Here is a 23,620-nt window from a genome sequence, read left to right as displayed (position 1 = left end):
GGTAGTTCACTATTAACTAATCAATAACTACTATATGACTAAACTTATTGTAAATGGTTTGAGGTTTTTGTAAGGTTCTGGATAGTAATTTGTTCCGATGGATTTTTCAAACATTTGAATTATTACTAGTGAGTTACCATGATCTTCACTTTAGAATACTGATCCAAATGTAGTTCAGAGTTACAGTTGAGTCATTACTATCCAAAACCTTACATATACCTCAAAAACTTATAATGACTTCAGTCAATATTAGGGAGTTGTCATGTTATTCACTTTAGAATACTGATTCAAATAATTAGTAATCCATTCTGAAGGATTTGGTAATACTTGAGTCATCACTAGTGGGTTAACCTGACCTTTACTTTAGAATTAATTATACATTTTGTGATTATGCACATTAATTATGAACCTGTATATAGTAGTTCTTAGTTATCCAGGAGATATGAAAAAAAAGTTTTAATTAACATTCTAACTAGAACTCATTTTCTCTCCATTTAATTCAACAGCTTACCCATCTACAATGCTAGGCTGACCTAAGGTATGGTAAGTAAACTTTTTTTTTTCTGTTTTTCAAAGGATATGTTCTTTTGCAGGCTGGTTGTGAAGGAGTCTCTGTGTCACTCTCTTCAGCCTCATCTGTTTCTCCGACCTCTCTTCTTGAGGATGACACATCATCTTCTCCCCGTCCTGCTCCTTGCTCATCTTCCTCCTCTGGATCTGCATTGTTCAGCATCACTGTGTCCTGGATGAGATTCTGACTGAGGTTCGGCTCTACTGTCGTTTCGACTCTCCCTGTCAGTTGGCACTCCAACCAGGCCTCTCCAATCATCTTCACCATCTGAACTGTCACAGTGCATTTGATTTTTCTGTGTTGATGTTTTTCCAACCTTTTTCTTGTTCTCTTTTTCAGGTCTTCCAGGGAGATGTTCCTTTTCTACAGGTTAGTAATCACACGAGAGCAACAGATTTCTGTGCAGTATTCTTGTTTTTCCTTTCCCATTTTCAGGTTGAACTTCATATACTGGACTATCCTGGTACTTCCTCTGAGTGACGACGTAAACTTGCTCTTCCCAGAATGGTCTGAGCTTCCCAGGTCCACGTTTCTACTTAAGGTTACGGACTAGTACCCTATTACCAGGGAACAATTCAGCTCCATGCACTTTCTTGTTATACAGAGCTTTTCCTCTTTCCTTCTCTCTGTGCGACACTCTTGAGGCCAAGTTGTAAGCTTCCATCATTCTCTTCCGCCAGGCCTCAGCATAGTCATGGTAAGATGAGCTTTGGTCCTTCACTGGAACACCAAACATGATATCAATGGGCAACCTGGGCGTATGGCCGAAGAGGAGATAATAGGTTGCAAACCCCGTCGCCTCATTTCATGTACAGTTGTACGCATTCACAACCTTTGGCAAGCGATGTCTTCCAGTCAGCTTTGTTAGTTTCGGGCAAGGTCCTCAGCATTGCGAGCAAAGTTTGGTTAAACAGGTCAACTTGCCTGTTTCCCTGCGGGTGATACGGTGTTGTATGGGAGCCTTGCACACCCCTGTACTCTTGCAACTTTGCAAACAGCTTGTTGTTGAATTCCTTCCCTTGATTGTGGTGCAGCTTCATTGGGAACCCAAACTTCAAAACAAAGTCTCCGAACACTTTCTCCGCACTTAGTCTTGGCGCTCTTGTTTCTACATGCATATGCTTGAGCGAACCGTGTAAAGTGGTCCATCACAACTAAAATGTATTCATAACCTCCTTTACACATCTCCAGATGTAAAAAATCAATGGAGACCAGCTCAAATGGATAAGTGGTGGTGATATTGGTCAGAGGAGCTCGGGTCACCCTGTTTGGATGCTTGCTTCTCAGACAACTGCAAACACGTGTGACATAGATAATCACAATCGATCCCTGATCAAGTTCAGCAGTTGTTCTGCCCCTAGATGGCCCAAATCCTGATGTAACTCCTTATGAACAAGCTGGTGATATTTTTTTGTCAGGACCAGCTAATTATGTGTTGCTGTTTTATGGATAGCCTGGCTTTTTCCCTCATCAGCCCTGAGCCTCTTTGCCCTGGCTCATATTTATGGGCCGTCATTTCGATTTGAGACACATCAAGACTTCTTTGATTTCAGGGTCATCTTCTTGGGCTTTTCTCAGAACTTCCTTGGGGATCTCTGCAACTGATGTGAGCAGTTCCTCCTCCTGATCTCCCGACAGCACTGACTTAATGGTAAGTGGACACAACCATGGGCCTCTCTCCACATTTTGTACCATCACTGACTGAGTTATACTAACCATGACATCAGGGTGTATTTCTTCTGAGCGGGTTTCCAGATACTGTTTCATTGATAGTGGCATGTGTGAGAGGCCGTCAGCATCCACAACACTTATCTGTCCACGTGACTGGATGTGACGATGCAAGCTGTCCCTGGTGACTTTTCCCCTTGCCCTTCCGCTTCGGCAGTACTCTTTCTTTTGGTGTTGTCATTTCAGTGAGCAGCATATAAAGAGGAGCAGCCTTGCGGGAAAAGTTCTGAATGTACGACCGATAGTAATTGAGAAATCCTAATAACTTTCTCACCTCGCCAACTGTCTTAGGGGTCCTCTCCTTCAGTGCATGGACTGGAGCAATGTCAGCCGGGTCCATCATGTACCCATCGTTGGTCACCAGCCTCCCTAGGAATCGTACCTGGTTTCGAAACACTTCACATTTTCGAGGCGTTAGCTTAACACCACATTTCTGGTAACACTGCAACACCTTTCTAAGGTACTGAAGATGATTATCAAATGTTTTTGAATGGACTAGATTATCATCTAAATAAGGTTGACATACCTCGTCACGCAGTCCTCTCAGGCACTCTTTTGAAATTCGGCAGGTGCATTTGACAATCCGAACGGGACCCTCACCCATTCATATAATCCCCACGGTGTTATGAACGCAGTGAGAGGTTGGCTGGATTCCTCAACAAACCCCTGGTGATAGGCTTTGCCTTGATTGAGGAATGAAAACCAGGTGCTGCCCACCAAGCTGTCAAGCATGTCCTGTATACTGGGGATGGGGTGTCTGTCTGGAATGGATTTCTTATTTAACTCCCGGTAGTCACCACAGAGGTGGAGAGTTCCATCTTTCTTACGCACGCAGACTACTGGCAAAGAGTATGGTGATTTTGATCTAGTAATCCATCCCTTATTTAACAAATCGTCAAGGTATTCTTTAACCTCTTTGTGCAGTGGCTTCGGGACAGACATGTATGTGTGCTTCACAGGTGTGGTATCATGGAGACGGATTTTTAGCTGGAAAGATGGGATACATCCCACATCACTGTCATCGTGGTCAAAGGCACCACTTTCCCCTCTTAACAGCTGTTTTACTTTCTGTTGCTGTTTGGATCTTAGGTGGTCAACGAAAACCAGAGGGTCCCATAAGCATTTCCTTTGGGTTGATAACGTCTCAGCATTTTCCGTAGATTGGGTAAATTTACTGTCTTTGAGTGGCGGGCCTTGAGGGGTGTGTGTGGTAGTCTTGCATACACTATCTCGCTGGGCTGTTACTGGTCTCACCTTCGCTGGGTAGACGGCCTTTACTCACTGTATATGGCCCAGAACTGCATGTGGAGGCAGGTAAATGTCATAGACAGTATTGTTAATCACTGGAATGCAGATGCGTGAACAAGTCCCTCTCTGGAGGTGGACAATGTTTTCCTCCACCCTCAATCCGTCTGGCCACTGTGCACACTCTTCCGTGCCGGAACAGGGTATTTTGGTCAGATAATAAAGGGCCTGTTTTGATGCAACATGTAACAGCTGTAGCCTGTTTAGCTGGGATTTTTGTTACTGACCTTCCTGTTTTCGCTACTCCATCGCTGCATCCATCGTCTTGACTTCTCACTAAGTTCAATAACACCTCTGCTTTCTTACAGTCGCAGAACAGGGCAGTACTCATGGCTTTGGCTGTTACACTGGTAGGTTGCTCGACACCATTGTTCAGAAGATACTCAATGACATTGTACCCAATAATGGGCTCCTCTGCCACTCCATCATCACTATATACTAATACAGGTACCTCCAATTCCAGCGGTGTGACTTTGTCTGTTCCTAGCTTGAACGTCACTTCGACCCAGCTTTCAAATGGGATGACTGTTCGATTTACTGCTTGACCGGTGAGACTTCCAGGACCTAGAATCTCTTAGAGGCTATGTAGCGTGGTGTGTGGGAGATATTCTTTTCTCCACTTTTCGTTCATGAGACAGACTTGTGAGCCAGTATCCCAGAGTGCTTGCGTTGCCACACCATCGAAGAAACAGTTCACCATACATTTTCCTCCAATCAAATTCAGCAACTGTGCATTGTGTTTGGTGGATAGCTGATTAGCACTTACTGATCTGATGAGCTGTAGGTAGGTCTCCTTCTGCTACGCTGTTTCTCGGGCTTCCAACTGCTTGATGCTGTCACACAGGAGTACATTTTGATGTTTCGACCACTTTTGGTGTCGTGTGAGCTGTTACTGTCATACTACTAGCTGAGTTCCCTCTTTCTGTTCTTCCTGCAGGTGGTCCCCTGCACCCTCTGGAAAGATGCCCACTTTGCCCACATTTAATGGTCACACTGGTCACCTCTACCATCCTCCTGACACCCACGGCATCCCTGCTTCCTTTCTCTGTGCTGTGTGGAATGGTAAGTAGTCATAACTTTCCTAATTTCTCCAATCTCCTCCTTCAGCTGCTTGACGGCCTCGTAAGGCTCGGAGTCTTTCTTGTCTGTGACCTGCGGCGTTTTCAAAGCTTTTACTTGTGTGTGCGTGGACTGTTCGTTACCTGTGACAGCATGAACCATTCTGGACACAATTCAACCTGTCTTGACTTTGATGTAATTCTGCCTGGATCTCAGTGACTTTAGTCTCTTTGACGTGGGCATTTTTCTTTAACTTTTGCTGGCATTCCCACTCGAGGCTTGCTGCTTCGTTCATCTTTGTGATGAGAACTTCATCTGTGACTGTAGGGTCATCAAGGCAGGCTTTAAGTTGGTATTTAATGTGATCATTTGACAGGCCTGTCCCCAGGCCACATAGGAATCTCCTCTGTATGAGATCTGGACTGTATGATTCTTCCCCATCCGGCTCTCAAGCAGCAGCTAACAGTCTTTCTTTTAATTCAGTAGCTCGGAAGAGGAAATTTTGTGTTGACTCACTGATCTCCTGAGTTACGTTTATCAGTCTATGATACAGATCGGTTGAGCTTTCTTCCTTATAATGGCCTTTCAGAATTGTGCACAGCTGGGAAAGGGTTAAATCTGTCTTAAACTCCAGCATGTCACGCAGGCTCATACCTGGACTGATTGCTCTGATGACAGCATCAATGATCTCAGACTCTCTGTGTCCTTTATTTATTCCAGCATCAGTCTGGTGCATCACGTTGTTGTTTGACAGCTTATCTTTCTGTCCCCGTTCTCCTATTTGGCCGTTAAATCTTAAAATCACGTCGGATTGTGACTTCCGGTACTGCCTGCTGCTGTTGGGAAAACACAGGGGGACTTGACACATCAGGAACTTTCAAACTCAAGCGTTGGATTTCATTTTTCAGCATACTTGTTGATATCTTGAAATGATGCTGCAGTTCTGCGTACTGTTTCTTTAAATACGCGAGCTCCGCTGAACTCCTGTCTGTGTCGCCGCCGCCATCTTGTACCGCGTGGTCGTTGCGTCGTTTCGTCTCGCTGGCAAACTCTAACAAACCTTTCACACGTTGACGGGCTACATCAGCCTCTTCTGTTTCTATAACATTCTCTAATATTTCACTTATTAATCTGACCAGCAAATGCCGTTTACTCTATCCCTCTGCCGACAATTTTGCATACACACACACCTCGTGCAATTGATCAAGCTGCAGCCGGAGCAATGTCTTGCTCAGCTGATCTGGCAGTTGTCGTACATCCATGCTCAGCGTCGCTGTAACTCACTCAAAACGGCACTGCTGATCCCATCCTCATCACCAGTGTTTTGTAACACACTTAAAGAAGGCAACAAGCGTGATTGATTTTTGGGTTCTTTCATTTATTCAGCCAGCAGTTTTACAGATCTCACCACAAGTCAATGCAACAAAACATCGCGTGAACTACTACTAACTCTTCTCTTTTGTCTTTCAGGTCTGCTCTGGGTTTTCATCTGGCTACCGCCACCCACTGGACACCCATCGCCTAGCCGCAAGTATGCAAAAATTGTATGCATGTACTGAATATTTTAACATAAATAAAACAATTACTCTTGAACAGACATTACAAAGAAAAATTTATATATTTGGGGGGCCTAGCTTTTTATACAAAAATGTATCTATCAATATACATATTCTAGATTTCTCCACAGTTTCTAAGAGTATTTAAATTCATGCTTGTCGTCCTTTCAGTTTGTCGGGTATTTTTATGTCTACACATTAGTTGCTTCTGTTCATTGTTGGTTTTGGATTATCTTATGGATTTATTAAACACTGTTTCTGAACTATATGCAAAAAGAATTGTGACAACAGGTAGATGCCCTATTAGCGGCTGTTTCTATGGGCAGCTATATGTAAGCCATCTGCCATAGCCGGTCCGTGAACATTCAAGACCAAGTTGCCTGTTTGTCTGCAACTGTAGTTATACGCATTTATGAATATCTATATCTGCAACAGACTTGAGCAGATTATTTTGCTAAACTAACATTATACAAAAAGGCACAAAAATCAATGATTTTTATTGTGAGTGACGACACATTGACTGTTGGATGTGACATGGCGGACATGTATGGCGGACAATGTTTCTGGAGCGGTTGATTGTGACATCTACCTATACATATCTATGGGTACTACAATGTTAACATGATTTATAAGGACACTTACTGTGATTATGCCTATGGAGAGTCCCCATAAACCACATATACCAATGTGTGTGTGTGTAAAAAGAAGCAGTTTATGTATAAAGACCTATTTGTACTGTGTGAGAACAATAGTACTATTATAACAATACTCACTAATACAATTAATGGAAATATGGTCAAACTTAAATTTATTATACATTTACCCAATAAAAACAGAAAATATGTCATTAATGTCTGAAAAAAAGCCAATTTTGATTAAATGAAGGGTTGCAAAAATGAGTACATCCTTGATTATATTGAACAAACGGGCAATATTCTAATACACATTTCTTCCATATCTTTAAGTATAGGCCTACTGCTCTCGACTCTTCTTGACACTGAGTGTACATGTTCATGACAAATAGTCACATCTATTCTGATTAACTCCAGGAGGATGACCTCCAAAAATGCCCTGATCTTTAATTGGGAGTGTTGCTGTACTGGGATTGGTGATAGACAGTTGGTGAATCTTTTCTCTGGGCGACAATGAACAAATCTGCTAGTGATGCAGCTTTAGCAGCAGTTTCAGGGACCCACTTTTGGATTCATATGTGGAGCTCGGTAGAACACATTCTGACATACTGTTCAAGGACTATTATTTTACTCAGGAGTTTGCAGCGAGGGCGGTAGTCATTTTTGCTGGATGTTGACATCACTGAATTCAATGATGAACTGTCTTTAACTGAAAAATGAGTGTTTACTATTGTCATTTTGCATTATTGACACTATTTTCCTAATTAATGCTGTTCAGTTGCTTTGTCACAATCTGTATTGTTAAAAGCGCTATATAAATAAAGGTGACTTGACTTGACTTGACTAGTCATATCCCTGAATGCAGCCTCCGCATGGTGAACTCCCAAACAGGAGATGCACATGTTGTGCATATATTGTCACCAATGATAAAAAGCATACAAGAATTAATGCATTTCCCGAAAGCCACTGGTGCGACTCTCAAAAGGGGAAATAATCCTTCTTAAAGGTGAGTCACTGGAACAGCTGGCTGACTAATGTACACTAAAGAAAAAAATCTGAGATGATGCCACAAGTGTGCACTTATAAGTGTGATATGACCCAGCTCCTTGTGGGCGTTTCTTTAGTATCATCAGTCAAATATATTCCCATTGCATCATTATGCAGCTTTAAGTTCTTGTGAAAGGGAACTCTAATCAAACAAATTGTTTTTACAAACAATGTACATAAAAATTACTTTGGGAAAATCTGACTCTTAAGTCAGAGCAACAATTAACAGTTAAATAGAATACAACTGTGTGGAGACGTGCTGATATCGTGTTTGGTCTCGTTCTGTATCACGTATCTTGCCAGTGTCTGCGCTTGCTTGGCCATTTGTGGTGGAAAAAATAAGGAAAGTGTGTTCAAGCGCCAGCAGAAAACAGTGTAAAGAAATACTCTTTGAGAGAAGCAGTCTTTATCAGCGGAAGTTAAAAGCAGCTCGTAAGTGTATTTACTTGTCTCATTAGTGTTTAGTGCAGTTGTCGTTGCTAGGAAATGCTTGTTTTGTTTACTGTATGGGGACGTGCTGATATCGCGTTTGGTCTCATTCTGTATCGCGTATCTTGTCAGTGTCTGCGCTTGCTTGGCCATTTGTTGTGGAAAAAAATAAGGAAAGTGTGTCCAGCTGAATTTAGTATTTTGTTAGACGGGTATAAAAAAGCTTAATTTAGTGCGCTAGCGGTCGCGTGACAGCCTCCTCGTGTGAAGACCGAAGAGTGTAAAGACCATCGACTCTACCGTGCGACTCCACCGGGCAGGGACACTGGCAAAGGATAAGTATCGCTTTTTATTTCTCTTCTTTCCTACTACTAGTTTTACTTCTGTTTCAGTTTTTATAACCATTTCTTACTATGTGTATGTAAGTTGTTGTTTTTTAGCATGTAAGTTTGGCAGTGTTATTTTTTAGGATTACTGATAAACTACTGTTGTTTGATTTGTATTATTTGTATTTGTTATTTATTTTAATTTTAGTTAAATTATGTCTAAATTTATTATGTCTGTGTAGATCTTTTATTAAGTTTTAGTTTTATATAATTTTAGTTATTTTAATACTTCAACAAACTAAATGGAATGAAATAATACATATATTGAATTTATAAATGTGTGTGTATATATATATATATATGTATGTGTGTACGGTTGTACATACACATATATGTAGTTGTTTTTTTGATGTTTGGCTTAGTGTTATGTTAGAATCATTATTATACTCTTATACCTTTTGTTCTTTAATATTTTGAATTGTTTTTAGCTTTATTTTTTGTTTTTCATTTAAATGTTAAGTTTTGAAATTTTGTTGTATGCATTTGTCATTTTCATTAAATTTCTTTATTTTTAAAATGTGTATAAGTAGTATTTATAAAGTTTTAGCCTTTAGTTTTGGATCTGTTTTTAGGTGTTTTTATACTACAATTGATTGCTTCTGTTGTCCTCATTTGTAAGTAGCTTTGGATAAAAGCGTCTGCTAAATGACTAAATAAATAGTTTTTTTTTTTTTTTTTACTAAACCTATGGTGAATTACTGCTTTCATCAGAAATTGACTTTTGGTTACATATTTTAATTTCAGCGAGTGGGTCATGTTTATCTATTTCTATACTGTATGTTAGAGCAAAAAAACTAGTCCAGAGACCTGTGAGAATGAATTGTGTTAAAGCACAAATCTGGGATTCTATTATATATTTTTAATCTAAAAAAGTTTTTACAGACATATTCACTAAAAACACTGTTTAAAAAATACTCACCTGAGAAAAAAAGCAACTGAAACAGCCTATCCATTGGTGATAGATGAAAGTACGTATGGAACCTAAAACTGTGGAAATAACATCTAATAACAACAAACGCAATTAAATAAACAAGAGCTTGAGCATTTAAACGTAATTCAAAACAAAACTCATGACCAGATCCCAGCAGTTACCTGCAGCAACAGGACAAATGAATGATGCCTACACAGTGTACATTTATATAACATGTTTCATGCAAAACCTTTTCTCACATGCAAAATTTTTGACAGAGGCATAATTTATTTTTCCAGTTGCTGCAGGCTACTGCTGGGATCTGGTTATTTCCAGTTGGACATTTGTTTACTGATCATTCAAAAATGGAAATAAAAAGGACTCGTATAGTTCTCCATCAGTCTTTTGATACCCACAACTAAATACAAGCTCTTGAAAGGTGCCTTGAAAGGGTTATGAAACAGTACAACAAACTGTTGAGATATATGCCTTTATTGTACGTGACCATAGGTTAAGTGTTTTAAGCTTTGTGAAAAGAAACAAAAACTATCACCTTTTTTAAGGGACAACTGTTGGAAAAACCAGTGTAACCAAAGAAAGAGACAAATTCGCCAAAACATCAAATAGTTGAAATACCATGAGAGAGTGTTGTTGAAACAGCACATTTTGTACATCACATTAGCTTTTTGTAGCAAACACATTTGAGATAAATACTATATATTAATATTTGTAAACTTCTTCCCCTCTGAACTGTTTTTTTGGTGCACAGAAAACAACAGAATTTATTTATTTATTTATTTTGTATCCAACCCATGTATACAGACAGTGGACCTGGACAGACATGTTTGCAGGGTTTTCCTTTTCCTGGAATGGCACAAATCGTTTAAGCGCCCCTGAACCCCTTTAGTTTATGGATATCCAACCCTGTTCCTAAAGGGCCACTGTCCTGCAAAATGTAAGTCAAAGTGACGTGTAGCCAAGTATGGTGTCACATATTCGGAATTTGTGCTCTGCATTTAACCTATTCCGAGTGCAAACACACACCTGGAGCAGTGGGCAGTCATTTTTTTGCAACGGCACCCAGGGAGCAGTTGGGGGTTCGATGCCTTGCTGAAGGGTCTCACCTCAGTCGTAGTATTGAGAGTGGAAGAGAGCGCTGGTCATTCACTCCCCCAACCTACAATCCCTGCTGGTACCAAGACTTGAATCCTCGACATGTGGGTTGGGTTGACCCTCTAACCATTAGGCCATGACTGTAGCTAATTAATGCAAAATTTACCTAATCTCTAAATGCACCTGAACCACATAATAAAGGTCTTCAGGCTTAGTAGAAATTTCCAGGTAGGTATAATGGTGGATGTTGGAACTAAACTCAGCAGGACATTGGCTCTTCAGAAGCAGGTTTAGACACCTCTGAACTGAAGATTTAAATTATTGTGGCAGTCCGGAGGAAAAAAATACGCAAACGCCTGTCTGGGCCCACTGTGTGTATGCATAGTTTTATTATGGGACAAACTATTTGGGCCCATTTGGGAAGCCTACAGTGGATTACCCTCAGAAAACCCACACAGTCCCCCTATGTGGGCCCACAGCATTTTTCTTATTTGGGGTCAGAATCAGAAAGAGCTTTATTGCCAAGTGTGTTTACACACACTGTCCAGTTTTTTACTAATTTACCTGTTATAGGTCAATAAACTCCCCACTGGAAGGGTTTCAGGACAAGCATGGCGGATACACCTCAAGCCATCTTTAGCATTTTATTGCGTACACATACACAATAATCATTTACAAGCAAGGTAGCCTGAACGTTACTGCTACGCTAGCCTATCAGCTAGTTATATGGGACATTTTTAGCTTGTCAGCTAACTAATCAGTTAGGATGCTAGGTTATAAACTGGCAAGCGTACCAGTCCTGATCAACAACAGAATGAAAATGAAAAAAAAACGGCACATGTGCACTGACTAACTACGCATATTAGATACACAATCTGGTGACTAGGAACGACAATAAAACATATCTGTAACCTAATAGGATTATAACATATATGAAATATAACATAAATGTGCCTGCATTTAGAATAAGATGGTAAATATACACACCTATTTCTTCAAATACCCCAGAACATAATAACAACATCTATCATTTGTAATTTACATACGCAAATAATAGTGACACCTGCTGGAAAGTTCTACACACACAATGACACGTCTTGGTGTCAGGAGTTTCCATTACAGAATGTACAACATAGTGCAGACTTACATATAATTTAAGGTAATAAAAACACTAATAATAAAGAGAATAGACAATACATTATAAATAACAATATAGTAATACAATATAGAGAAAGAGAAAATGTCAGTAGACAGAATTGTGAATGTGCAAATGTGCTATTTACAGATGAAAGTTTTGATGAGTTATTTACAGATGTACATATGTACATGTCTGTAATGTGTTGTTCTGGTGGGATATGGCCTGGGGAAAAAATCTGTCAGGTCCTGAGAGATGGTGGTGCCCAGGAACTTGAATGAATCTACTGCAGCCACAGTGCTGTTCATGATGGTGAGTGGGGGGAGTGCAGGGGGGTTTCTCCTGAAGTCCACTATCACGTTTTGTATGTCAGTATGATGGTTTACAGTTTGCCAATCTGTAATCCCACTATCAGACAAATTTTTATACTAACTCCTATCAAGCCTTTCCGATATGTCCACCCCATTTCATTTTAAGTAAAGAAGGTTAAAAAATAAAATATGCAAACTTAAAGCACACTTGAAAATGAACTAATACATAAAACATGGGGTAAAAAATAAAAAAAGAGAAAAATATATATATTTAAAAAAAACTTTGTGTGTCCACTGAAGAGGAGTGGACCAACATTCCACAGGCCACAATCAACAACCTGATCAACTCTATGCGAAGGAGATGTGTTACAGTGCGTGAGGCAAATGATGGTCACACCAGATACTGACTGGTTTTCGCCCCCCCCCGGCCCCGCCAATACAGTAAAACTGCACATTTTAGAGTGGCCTTTTATTGTGGCCAGCCTAAGGCACACCTGTGCAATAATCATGCTGTCTAATCAGCATCTTGATATGCCACACCTGTGAGGCGGATGGATTATCTCGGCAAAGGAGAAGGGCTCACTAACACAGATTTAGACAGATTTGCGAACAATATTTGAGAGAAATAGGCCTTTTTGTGTACATAGAAAAAGTCTTAGATCTTTAAGTTCAGCTCATGAAAAATGGGGGCAAAAACAAAAGTGTTGCGTTTATAATTTTGTTCAGTGTAACAAAGGCCAGTAAAAGGTCAGTAAGCTAAAAACTGTGCAGGTAAACCTCACTTCCCTGGCCCCAAGAGGCACACTAGCAAATGACACTAGAGGCTGCAGTCTTGTTAGCGCGCCTGTCTCCCAAGCAGGTTGATGCTGGTTCAAATCCAGTTAGGAGTGGTGGGAATAGGACCAGTTACATTGGTGCTGTGACCTGGATCAGAGTAAGGTTCTAACCAAGGTGATTTGAATGTGTGCAACAAAGTTCTTATGTTTTCGGGAAACTGTCGTGACTAGCTAGTTAGTCTCTCCAACAATGCATCGTATTATAGTATTAAAGCAGGGAGTTTTGTTGTTATGAAACGTAGCCTGGCTAGATACTGGTTTAAATCCTGCCTTGAACAGTGTGTGAGTAGAACCAGTCACACTCATGACATTTCAAATTTTTGGGAACATTTGGATAAAAGTATAATCTGTATTGGTTTAATGGCTGTAAGGTCCGCCCACTGGTCCAACAATGCCGTGGCAGAAGGATTCTTGCGTGTTGCTGTCTTTCCTTTTATGCAGCACAACAACATTAAAATAAATACATTTTCCTATTTGTTACCTCTTTTATTTCATCTGACTCCAACTATGAGTGTCACAAATCCGGTCTGTGGCCTTCCGTCCGATTGCCACCAGAGGTCGCCCTTCCATTGTATTGACTCTCACACCACACAGACTGTTACACGTCACCCTGGACTACATTTCCCATGTTCCATTGCACTGATTGGACTCACCTGCAGTCAATCACACACACACTATATTACACCCACTCAGATCCTTCTCAAACTGCCGAGTATTGTCTGTGTTTTTCTCTCTCCTAGCAATAGTGACTTTACTGAGCCATTCTGTGTTTCCTGAGTTAAAGTTTAGTTTAGTCTGGTTCATAGTCTGTCTACCCGTGTTTTGATCTTAGCCTGTTTTCTTGTCTTGTCTCATCTCTGCCTGCCCAGAAGTTTATAGCCTGCCTTTGAACTCTCTCTCGTCTTGTCGTTTGGACTCGGTTTGCCCCTGCCTGGACTATTACTGTGTACCTGGATTATCTCTGTTTGTTTTGCCCCTTGGATCACGTTCGCCGCCGATCGACCCCGTCTGTTCACTGGACTACTCTTGTGTCTTGCCCGTGCCATACCCGTTTGCTGGTGTTCGACCCTGCCTGTGTTTTGACCATGTTTATTTATAAAAGCTTGCATATGGATTTGCACGCCTCATGTCTCGTTCGCCCCATTACAATGAGAAAGGTTTTAATGTTATTGAAGATTGCTACAATTAAACAAATGTTTGATCATTCTATTTAACCATAACTACGTTCAACTTCAATAGAGCTGAGACAGCAACCAGCGGTTATGACTATGACTAGACCGGGGGGGGTTTAACCATAACTACGTTCAAGTTGAACGTAGTTATGGTTAAATAGAATGATCAAACTTTTGTTTAATTGTAAATGCAATTTAACAACTTAACTAAAATCAAGCAGTTAGGCAGAAAATCTAGCATCTCACCTGATGTGCCCTATGCTCCATCTAACCTGAGATCTAGTATGTACTAACCCTTGACGCAGATTTGCAGAAATATACGCCTTCACTTAATCTACTTAAGAAAATAACTTCAGGGAATTTCAGAATAAGATCATACATAACAATTTATTCATCAGGTTATCATGATAATTCAAAGTCCAATTCAAATAATGTAAAAAATGAATCAATTATATAAAACGTTCAATAATAAATGTGTTGTTTTGAATGAGGATGTTACGCTTCTGAGACAGAGCTCAGATGTTGATTCTTGTAAGAGTTCTTTGTCTTCTGTGATTGTGGCCCTTCTCCGGTCCAGACAAATGGCATCAGCCTTACAATGACACCGTCACATGTTCAGACTTGGTCATTAAAATCAAGTCACTTATGTATGACTCTTTTAGGTTTAAAGGCATAATTCAACCTGTTATATATTCCAATTTGTATGGCTATTTTTCTCCTGTGGGACACAAAAAGAACGTATAATTTCACAACAGCATGGGCATGGGATGTACATGGTTTTACTGAGCACTGATTATTTCCATACTATATCCAGGTTTTTGAATGAAGAACAAACAAGTCCACATGGAAATCGCTCACTGTGTCTACAAACATTTAGCTTCCAAGAAAAAAGGTTTTGCATAAAAGGCAATGCAGAAAATATGTGTAGGGTAATTCATTTTTTCTGTTGTTACAGGTAACTGCTGGAATCTGTTCTTATGGTAATTCAGGAGGATTTTGTCTTATTTTTTGTGTACTTGCAAGCTGATCCCATTGTTTTTCTCAGGTGAGTGTTTTTTTTTTACATTGTATATACAGTATTGTGCAAAAGACTTTTAAGATTATTCACCAAAAATGCTTTACGATTTTATTTTCTGTTTTGATTTTCTGTTATTATTTATTTATTTATTTATTGCTTTATTATGCAAGTAGGAGATATATTTTCCCAACATTCTTTTTGCTGTTAATTGTAATAATTGAGTAAGTTTTGTATGCACAAGGAGTCCTACAACAAATGCTATGGTCCACACAGAAATCTGATCTCACCATGACTGAGTTCTTCTGGGACATAAAAGAGAGAGAGAGAGATTAAATATATGGTGTACTGTCAAGCTCTTACGGTATGTTAAATATAAGGTGGATACAATTTCTACACACCCGTTAAAATTTCAGAATTTTCAGATGTAAAAAAAAATGGTCAGGTGTGAAGTAGTTGTTGCTTTGTTCATTTTGTTAGGTAAGTTCTGTTAGTTTGATGTTTTGGTTTGAATGTTTGTTGTTTGAACTCTTTTTATTTTCTTATAGTTAATTTGTGTGTGAACTGATCTTTTGTTTGGGTTCAAATAAAAACCCATTTGTAAATTTTTGCTTGTGGTCTTCATTCATGTCCCTTAGAAACAGTGAACTAAACTGTTAAAATACACAAAAGTACCGGAATTCACTATTATGGGTGATAAGCCCTTGTCTGTTGTGGAAAACACAGGTTTTCATTACCTCACAATATATCTGGAACTGCAGTTTAGTTTGCCATTTAGAAAATACATTTCTGAGACTGTATATTCCAGAGTTTTCTCAGACAATGAAGATCAGTTCAAATATGTGCAGTCCTTGAGCTTCACTACAAATATTTGGACCTCCAGTGAGTGGCCCATGTCTGTTTTGAGTTTAACAGCACATTGGATCGGATCGTTTGGGCTAGTTTTGAGTAGCAATTGGGCGGGGTTTGTTATGAAAACCTGGAAACCCTTTCCCTCAAGCAGGTAATGTTATTATTTCTAACATAGCGGACTCATCGAAAAATGCATTGGCATCATCTGTAGTTCTTCTAACTCTTCTGTAGTTACATCGTGTACTAAGACAGACAGAAAATGAAAAGTTGCGATTTTCTAGGCTGATATGGCTAGGAACTATACTCTCATTCCGGCGTAATAATCAAGGAACTTTGCTGCCGTACCATGGGTGCAGCAGGCGCAATGATATTACGCAGCACCTGCAGTCCCCAGCATGCTCCCTGTGCAAGCAGGTGGTCACGTTGGTTATGTTGACGGAAGTTAGCCTATTTTCAGTCATATACAGACGTATGTCTGAGGATAAGCGAGCGGATAACCTCAGCTTTCGGTTCCAAAATCGGAGGTAACTTTCAGGGCATGTAAGTAGCCATAGTAACTTGCTTTGTGAAGATAACCTGCTCCGGAGCAGGTTATGTTTCAGGGTTAGTTCACTTCAGCGCTATCAGCGCACGCATGATCTACTGACGAGCCTTCAGTGGGCATGACAGATTGCGCACAATATTATATATTATTACAATAAAGTTATGTAATATAGCCTACTATATATACATTTGAAGATCCAGTGTAACACATTGGATCTTCAAATGCAACCTTCGTAGGATGCAGCCTCTGAATTGGGACACAGGAAGTGTCTATACAGCACAAGCACACCCATGTACATTCCAATCAAGCCTTAATCCGTTGTGGTCTAAAACATAATTTTATTTTTGTTAGAAAAACATATTTTACATATTTGTTAGACACTCTCACCGGATTTAATCTTAAAGTGACGTGACACCATACTAGGAATTAGTGCTTTGCATTTATCCGCGGCCCCCGGGGAGCAGTTGGGGGTTCGGTGCCTTGCTCAAGCGCACCTCAGTCGTGGTATTAAAGGTGGGAGAGAGTGCTGTATATTCACTCCCCCCACCTACAATCCCTGCCGGTACAAGACTCGAACCCGCAACCTTTCCCAGATAGCACATGTACGTCTGCAAGATGTCTGTTAAAGATCTCTTGATCTGGAAAGCATCTGCTGTGGACAAACATCTAACAGACGTCTTTCAGATGTCAGTTTTACATACATTCTAAATCATAAACATCTTTAAGACATCTAATAGACGTCTATTTGACATCTAAAAGGAAACGTCCTATAGACGTATTGCAGATGAGCAAACACTCTAAAAAGTACGTCTTGCAGATGTAATGCAGACATCAAATAGACGTCTCCGAGATGTATGTTTGCTATCAGGGTTACGAGGCCGACCATTCGGCCACGACTTCCCCGACTTCTTTTAGTCTGGTTTTCAGAAAAATGTCAGTCCCCACTGAGCTATAAATACTTACAAGAGCAATTAATTGTGGCCCTCACTTACAATGCCAAAAGATAAAAATATACACATGACCTGACTGAATTTGAATCAACTTAGAATATACAGATTGCCACCACAGGGCGGCACCGAATGAATATCTATAAATCAATCATATCACATATAGGATAGTAACAACAACAATAATAACATTTAAAATTCACATTATTTACATTAATTTTTAAGCAAATTAATCATTTAATCAAACATATACATTGGCAGAGTTGTAAAGCAAAAGTAATAAAACTACACAAACTACAAAAAAAAATTAATAGCAATACATATGTCCTCATAAAGTGTCTAAAAGGAGCTGCTTGATGTGTTATATTATGAAGTCTGATTTCTTTTGTATTTCTTTTTTTATGTTATCCATTCAATTAAAGACCTTTGCATGACATTAGCAAAACCTTTTATTTTTACTTTATTTCACGTATGTGATATTCGACATGTCAATAAATAATATTATACAGTGTAACAATAAAGGTAAGCAAAACTATCCAGTTATTTATAGACAATGTTCATTTGGATTGATACCAGCTTGGTAGCTTTGTTCTAGGGTTTCTGTGTAAAATTCTTCAGTTTGAAATTCTCTTCAAGCTCTATTTAGTGACAGGATGAAATATGTGACATTTTTGACAATGTTCTTTAGGACAGTAACAAATATGACATTTTAAACCATAGCTCAATGAGATATTTCCTTCTCTTAACAGAAAAGAATAAGCAACACTTGATCTAGAAGTGTGAGTAAAGTAACAAATAAATCACTGTTTATGTAGACATGACTGCATGATTTTGTATGACTGCGTGACTTTTGTCCTGCATCTCCATTAATTACAGTACAATTTCATACCCATTCATGTATTCAGAAGCTTTTTTTTCCTGTTCTGTTAATGTGATGAAATAAATAAATAATAAAATCAAATATGATTTCGGTTTTTTTTTCATCAAGGTGGTTTAATATTTGAAATAGTGTACATATGTGTCATAACATGGACATCAGAAAACAAGGAGAAAAAAGCATCCTAGATAAACTTCTGTTAGATGCTGTTAGAGTCACAACAGATACTGTACATGTGTAGCCACATCCAGGCCAGCCGGTACAAAGACATCAGCTTAAAGGGATACAAGTGTTCTCTACTGCAAGTAATCAAGCATTCAGAAATAATCCATAATGTATTGTATTTCAAAGCCTCAGTACTTTACAGAGATATCAATGCGATATGCAGCAAATGGGTGCTCTTTATTTCATTTGTTACATATCAAGAAACGGATCATTTTAATACTTTGAAGAATTTGATGTTTGCAGATGTAAGTGTGGTATTCTCATCATGGTTGGTAGGGATAGAAACATGTTTTATCATAAATCTACAATATAGATCACGCTTTCACACTTTTGAGATTGTTATGCAAAGGTCCTACCTGTGGGAATATAAAATGCACTTTATAGCATGTCAGAAGCAGCATTTAAATCATTGAAAATATATGTGTATAAAAAATTGTACAGAAGGTAACAGTTGACAGTAAAGGTAGCATAGTTGACATGAGCAACACAGTTGACACACCTGAACATTATTTAATTTGTAGAGCAAAATGTTTTTTTTGTTGTTGTTGTTGTTCAGCAACACTGAATTAATGACAAAATATGTAGTGTTCTATGCCTATGATTATTATACTGAGTAACATAATTCTGTCTTTTTTTGTTTTTGCTGTAACTCCAGCATTAGGCCTTGCATGGCTAGTGCCTTGGACTTAACGATTGTGAACAAGCAGGAAGTTAAACATTTTAATTTCCTAATAAAGTACAATATTGCAATTTTCTTGTTTCTGTATGTAGTCAGAGAGAAATATAAAATAATGCAGCTATTTCCTCACATGTGCAATTTCAAACCTAAACATTCTGTTTGAAAAAGCACACATTAAGAAAATGTATAAAAGCTGTCGATTTAAAACATGTGGATAATGATAAATAAATAAATAAACATTGGATCCAAATATCAAAACATGTTCTTCTCCTTCGAAAAAAAAGTGATGTTTTGAAGAAAATAAATCAAAATAAAATTAATCAATTATATTATACACTTTTTTTAGATTTATATAAATTTTTGTTTCTTATATTATTATTTTTTGTTTTATTATGTTTTAGATAAATACTCAAATACAGCAAATAAAATGATTTTACAAATACCATTCTAAACATCACTGTTGTTGATGAGAGGTACTATGGCTTTTTCCCCCCGTCTAAAAAGGGTATATAAATTTTTGTTTCTTATATTATTATTTTTTGTTTTATTATGTTTTAGATAAAATACTCAAATACAGCAAATAAAATGATTTTACAAATACCATTCTAAACATCACTGTTGTTGATGAGAGGTACTATGGCTTTTTCCCCCCGTCTAAAAAGGAGGCATTTTCTTTGCCTAACGATATTTTATCTGTCAATGTTCATAGGTGTCTCTTCTGTTGGAGAATAATATTGTTTTAGAAAAATATACATCAGGAAAAAGCTTTACAAAAATAAACCAACTTGAACATAGTCATCCGAAATCTACTTGGACATGAACTTCACTCTAAAATAGATGAATATTGCACAGAGTGGGATTTCCTCTTAGACAATTTTTGACTTGTTGAACTCCGTGGCTTCAAAAACCACCTTTACATATCACCTGTTCAGTTCATAAAGGTGTCTGTCAGAAGTGCAGTATCAGTTTCATATTCCGAACCCATACAAAAAGGATTGATTCACAGGGTTTGATCAAAGGCACAGGTTTCTGCAGAGGTTTTCAGAAGGTCTGAAGAATCTGTTGTCATGATTATGGCTCCTCTTCTGGGATCTGTGACAGAGAAATATTTAAAAAGAAAAACAAAATTATTATTATTATTGTTTAAAGTCTGTACTCTTTGCATTACATTTCAGTAATAAATGTTTGTATCTGTGTTTTTTTTTCTCCCCCTGCTGGATGTATAATTCTGTGTCTTCAAAATCTTTTACAGACAGCTCTAAGCTGATGGCAAGTACATGACCTACAGCGGGAACTGATTTGGAACAAGGGATTTTAGCTGAAGTGCACTGGTTTTTGTGTGTCTGTGTAAGAAACAAGCATTTGTGAACAGTGACCTGTCTATCAGGTGGACTTGTTTTAATTTCAAATTTAACACCACCAGTGAAGCCGGAAAATAGTACTTGTGTTTGCTCACATTTAGGGATATCCATCTTTACAAAAAAAAAATAATTCAACATTATTTTTGCTTAAAATACATTAACTAACCGAACAAACTAACTAACAAAATAATTCATTGAAAAATGGAGAGTGACCAAGATTTGTGAAAATATCTAATATATATATATATATAAAAAAAAAGAAGAAGAAAAAACAGGAGCAAGGAGGTAACAAAAATAAACTTAAGATGCATGGTATGAAAACAAGTCTCATCATCTCATGCAGTTATCAGTTTAGAAGTAAATGTATTGAGTTTACATTTTTTAAATATATTTTAATTGGTAAACATGACATATTCATGTACTGTTATTTTTTCTAAGACTCAACAATCCAGCACCCCCTCTGACCCCACTGTTCAACAGTCTCTTACCAGCAAGCTGATTTTCTGTCAGTGCAGTTTTATGACAGATAAGACCACTACTGCAATTAAAGCACTCAGTCATGGGTGTGTCGAGAAGCCACCCGAGCAGCGCACGCTGATGCTGACCTATCTGAACTATTAGAGAATTTGGCACACACCCGCTCTTGGAATCTTCCTCAAAGTTAATCTGATGGGTTGGTCGGGTGGGCAGCGGTGCCAGATGGTGGCTGTAGTTATGAATGATGCCTTGGTCGTAAGTATTAAGTTGGATCAGTGTAATCCTGTGCAGCATATGCAGAAGGCCTGCGGGCCCTATCCATGGAGGACACACTTGCACACCCCCAGTCACTCATTGATATACTTCTGATCTTCTTCCCCAGCATGCAGCTACATGTTACATATGTTCTTATTTATAGACAGTCCTTTTCCTCATTTATTACTTTATCTGAAATACTTTCATGGGTCCATATTCAGCAGTATGACTTTCAAAAAAAATCTTCATTAACATTTTATACCCTCTCACTGACCCTTAGATTAAAAAAAAACAGTTGTTTCCACCATACCTTTACTGATTAATTTCTTCTTCAAAAAAAAAAAAAAAGACTGTTTCCAAATTCAGCTATACAAGTTATTGTAAGAACAAATTTTAGATTAATATTTGAGATTAGTTCTTCCTTATTCCTTTTCTGCGTGTTTGGGGTTTAATTTATTGATTGATTGATTGATGGATTGATTGATTGGCTTGACATTAACTTTTGACTAGTCAATACAGAATAAAGATGCCGGTGAGAAAGTGGTATTTGGGTTTGTACCTGAAATTTATCACAGGTAACACCTGTAACACTTTGAAATACATGTATCTATCAATGTTCTTGTTTATGTAAAGAATATTTTTGATTAAGCCAACACATGTTTGCTATATGTTTGACTAACATGTTGACTAACTGCAGTAACACGTTTGTAATATTGCTGCTGAAAGGGGGTTATTCATGTTCTGCTGAGAGTAATTCATTTATCAAAAAAGTTTCCTTTTGATATTTGATGGTTAAGGTACGGTGGCTGAGAGAGCTCAACGTGCTGCAAATGAAAAAAACACATGCAAATAGAAGAAAAAAAACACCTGCAAACTAAGAAAACATCTTCATCAATTTGACGTTGACGTAAAAAACGCATGCTCTGCAAATTCTCACAACACAAAGAAACACGCTTCCCTTAAACGATTCCGACGTGCCCTGTGCATATTTGCAGCGCGTATCTGTTTTTGTTTGTTTGTTTTGTATTTGCAGCGCGTTTCTTTGTTTGTGTTGTGAGTCTTTGCAGCGCATTTCTGTTGTGAGAATTTGCAGCACGTTTCTGTATTTGATTGTGTTGTGAGAATTTGCAGCGCATGTGTTGTCAAATTGATGAAGATGTTTTCTTAATTTGCAGGTGTTTTATTTCAATTTGCATGTTTTTTTTCTTTTTCATTTGCAGCGTGTTGAGCTCTCTCTGCCACCGTATCATGGGATGAGGAGAGCAATGTCACCTCTTTGTACCCAGCTTCTGAAAATGTTTATTATTGCATTCATAGAGAGAAGTTTATTGGCTGATCAACAAGTTCAACAGACATTACTCCCATCATTTGTGCAAAGCAACATGGGGTGTAGGAAAAAGCCGAATATAGTACCTCTTGACGTTGGCGACCAATTTGTTCTGTAAGATTTGGCACCTTTCAAGAATGAAAAATAAAAATAAAATAAAAACCTCAGGCCCTATTTTGTACATGCCAGTTATTAATAATCCTTTCTAGCGATTATAATCACATTGTGTTTTACGCACTTTGTGAGTGTTATCCTGTTTTACATCAAATCCTTTATTACAAATCTTATTCTACACGAAAACAACCCAGGCCCACACAATAATACTGTAATGTGTTTCTCTTTTATTCACTTGCTCTCTGGTCACTGAATCTGAAGAAAACAATGTTCTCACACTCTGCCATCTCATTCATCTTCACAGAAAGAGAAATCCCTCGCTTCAGGATGAGGACAGCTGTTCCAGCTGCCAGTGGGGACCTCTGTGAAGCACTGCTTGTGTACCGCACAAGCATGGGTATTTTTAAGTCTACAATCTACAATAGGTGTTGTAAACTATGATTCTCACAATATTTGCATTGAAGACATGTACTTATAAAAATACAGTTTTCCCCCTCTCTCTCTCTCCCAAGAGACTATTGTGGTAAAATGCTGCTTCACTAAGTATTCTAGTTAGTTTACACTGCTTCAGTGGATATCAACACACTGACAGCACAGAAGCCAGCATCCATCAAGCTCCTGGCACTTTCCATCAATAGGGTAAAAAAAGTCCCATATGAAACTCCCAAAAATCAAGTCCTTTTTTGTTTAAACAAACAGTCAGCTATGATGATAAGCTCCAGCATCCCTGGACATTGATGAGTTTGAGCTCTGTAAC

The 23,620-nt window shown here is 38.4% G+C and overlaps 1 protein-coding gene across 2 annotated transcripts in view; it reads right to left on the bottom strand.

The window, feature by feature from the left end:
* LOC107562150 (potassium voltage-gated channel subfamily A member 5-like) overlaps window positions 1-23,620 on the bottom strand; it is a 65,904-nt gene that overhangs the window by 4,767 nt on the left and 37,517 nt on the right. The window contains exon 2 of one of the 2 annotated variants that reach the window (XM_016246733.1): window positions 19,924-20,421. The exons of the other annotated variant lie outside the window; for it this stretch is intronic. The gene's annotated coding sequence lies outside the window, so the exon portion shown is untranslated. Of the gene's footprint in view, window positions 1-19,923; window positions 20,422-23,620 lie in introns of those variants that run through there. 2 annotated transcript variants of the gene reach the window in all.

This window comes from Sinocyclocheilus grahami, unplaced genomic scaffold, assembly GCF_001515645.1.
Source record: "Sinocyclocheilus grahami isolate Dianchi unplaced genomic scaffold, SAMN03320097.WGS_v1.1 scaffold809.1, whole genome shotgun sequence".
NCBI lineage: Eukaryota > Metazoa > Chordata > Actinopteri > Cypriniformes > Cyprinidae > Sinocyclocheilus > Sinocyclocheilus grahami.
Note: the sequence above shows the minus strand (reverse complement) of the source record. Positions and strands in the feature narration are given on the sequence as shown.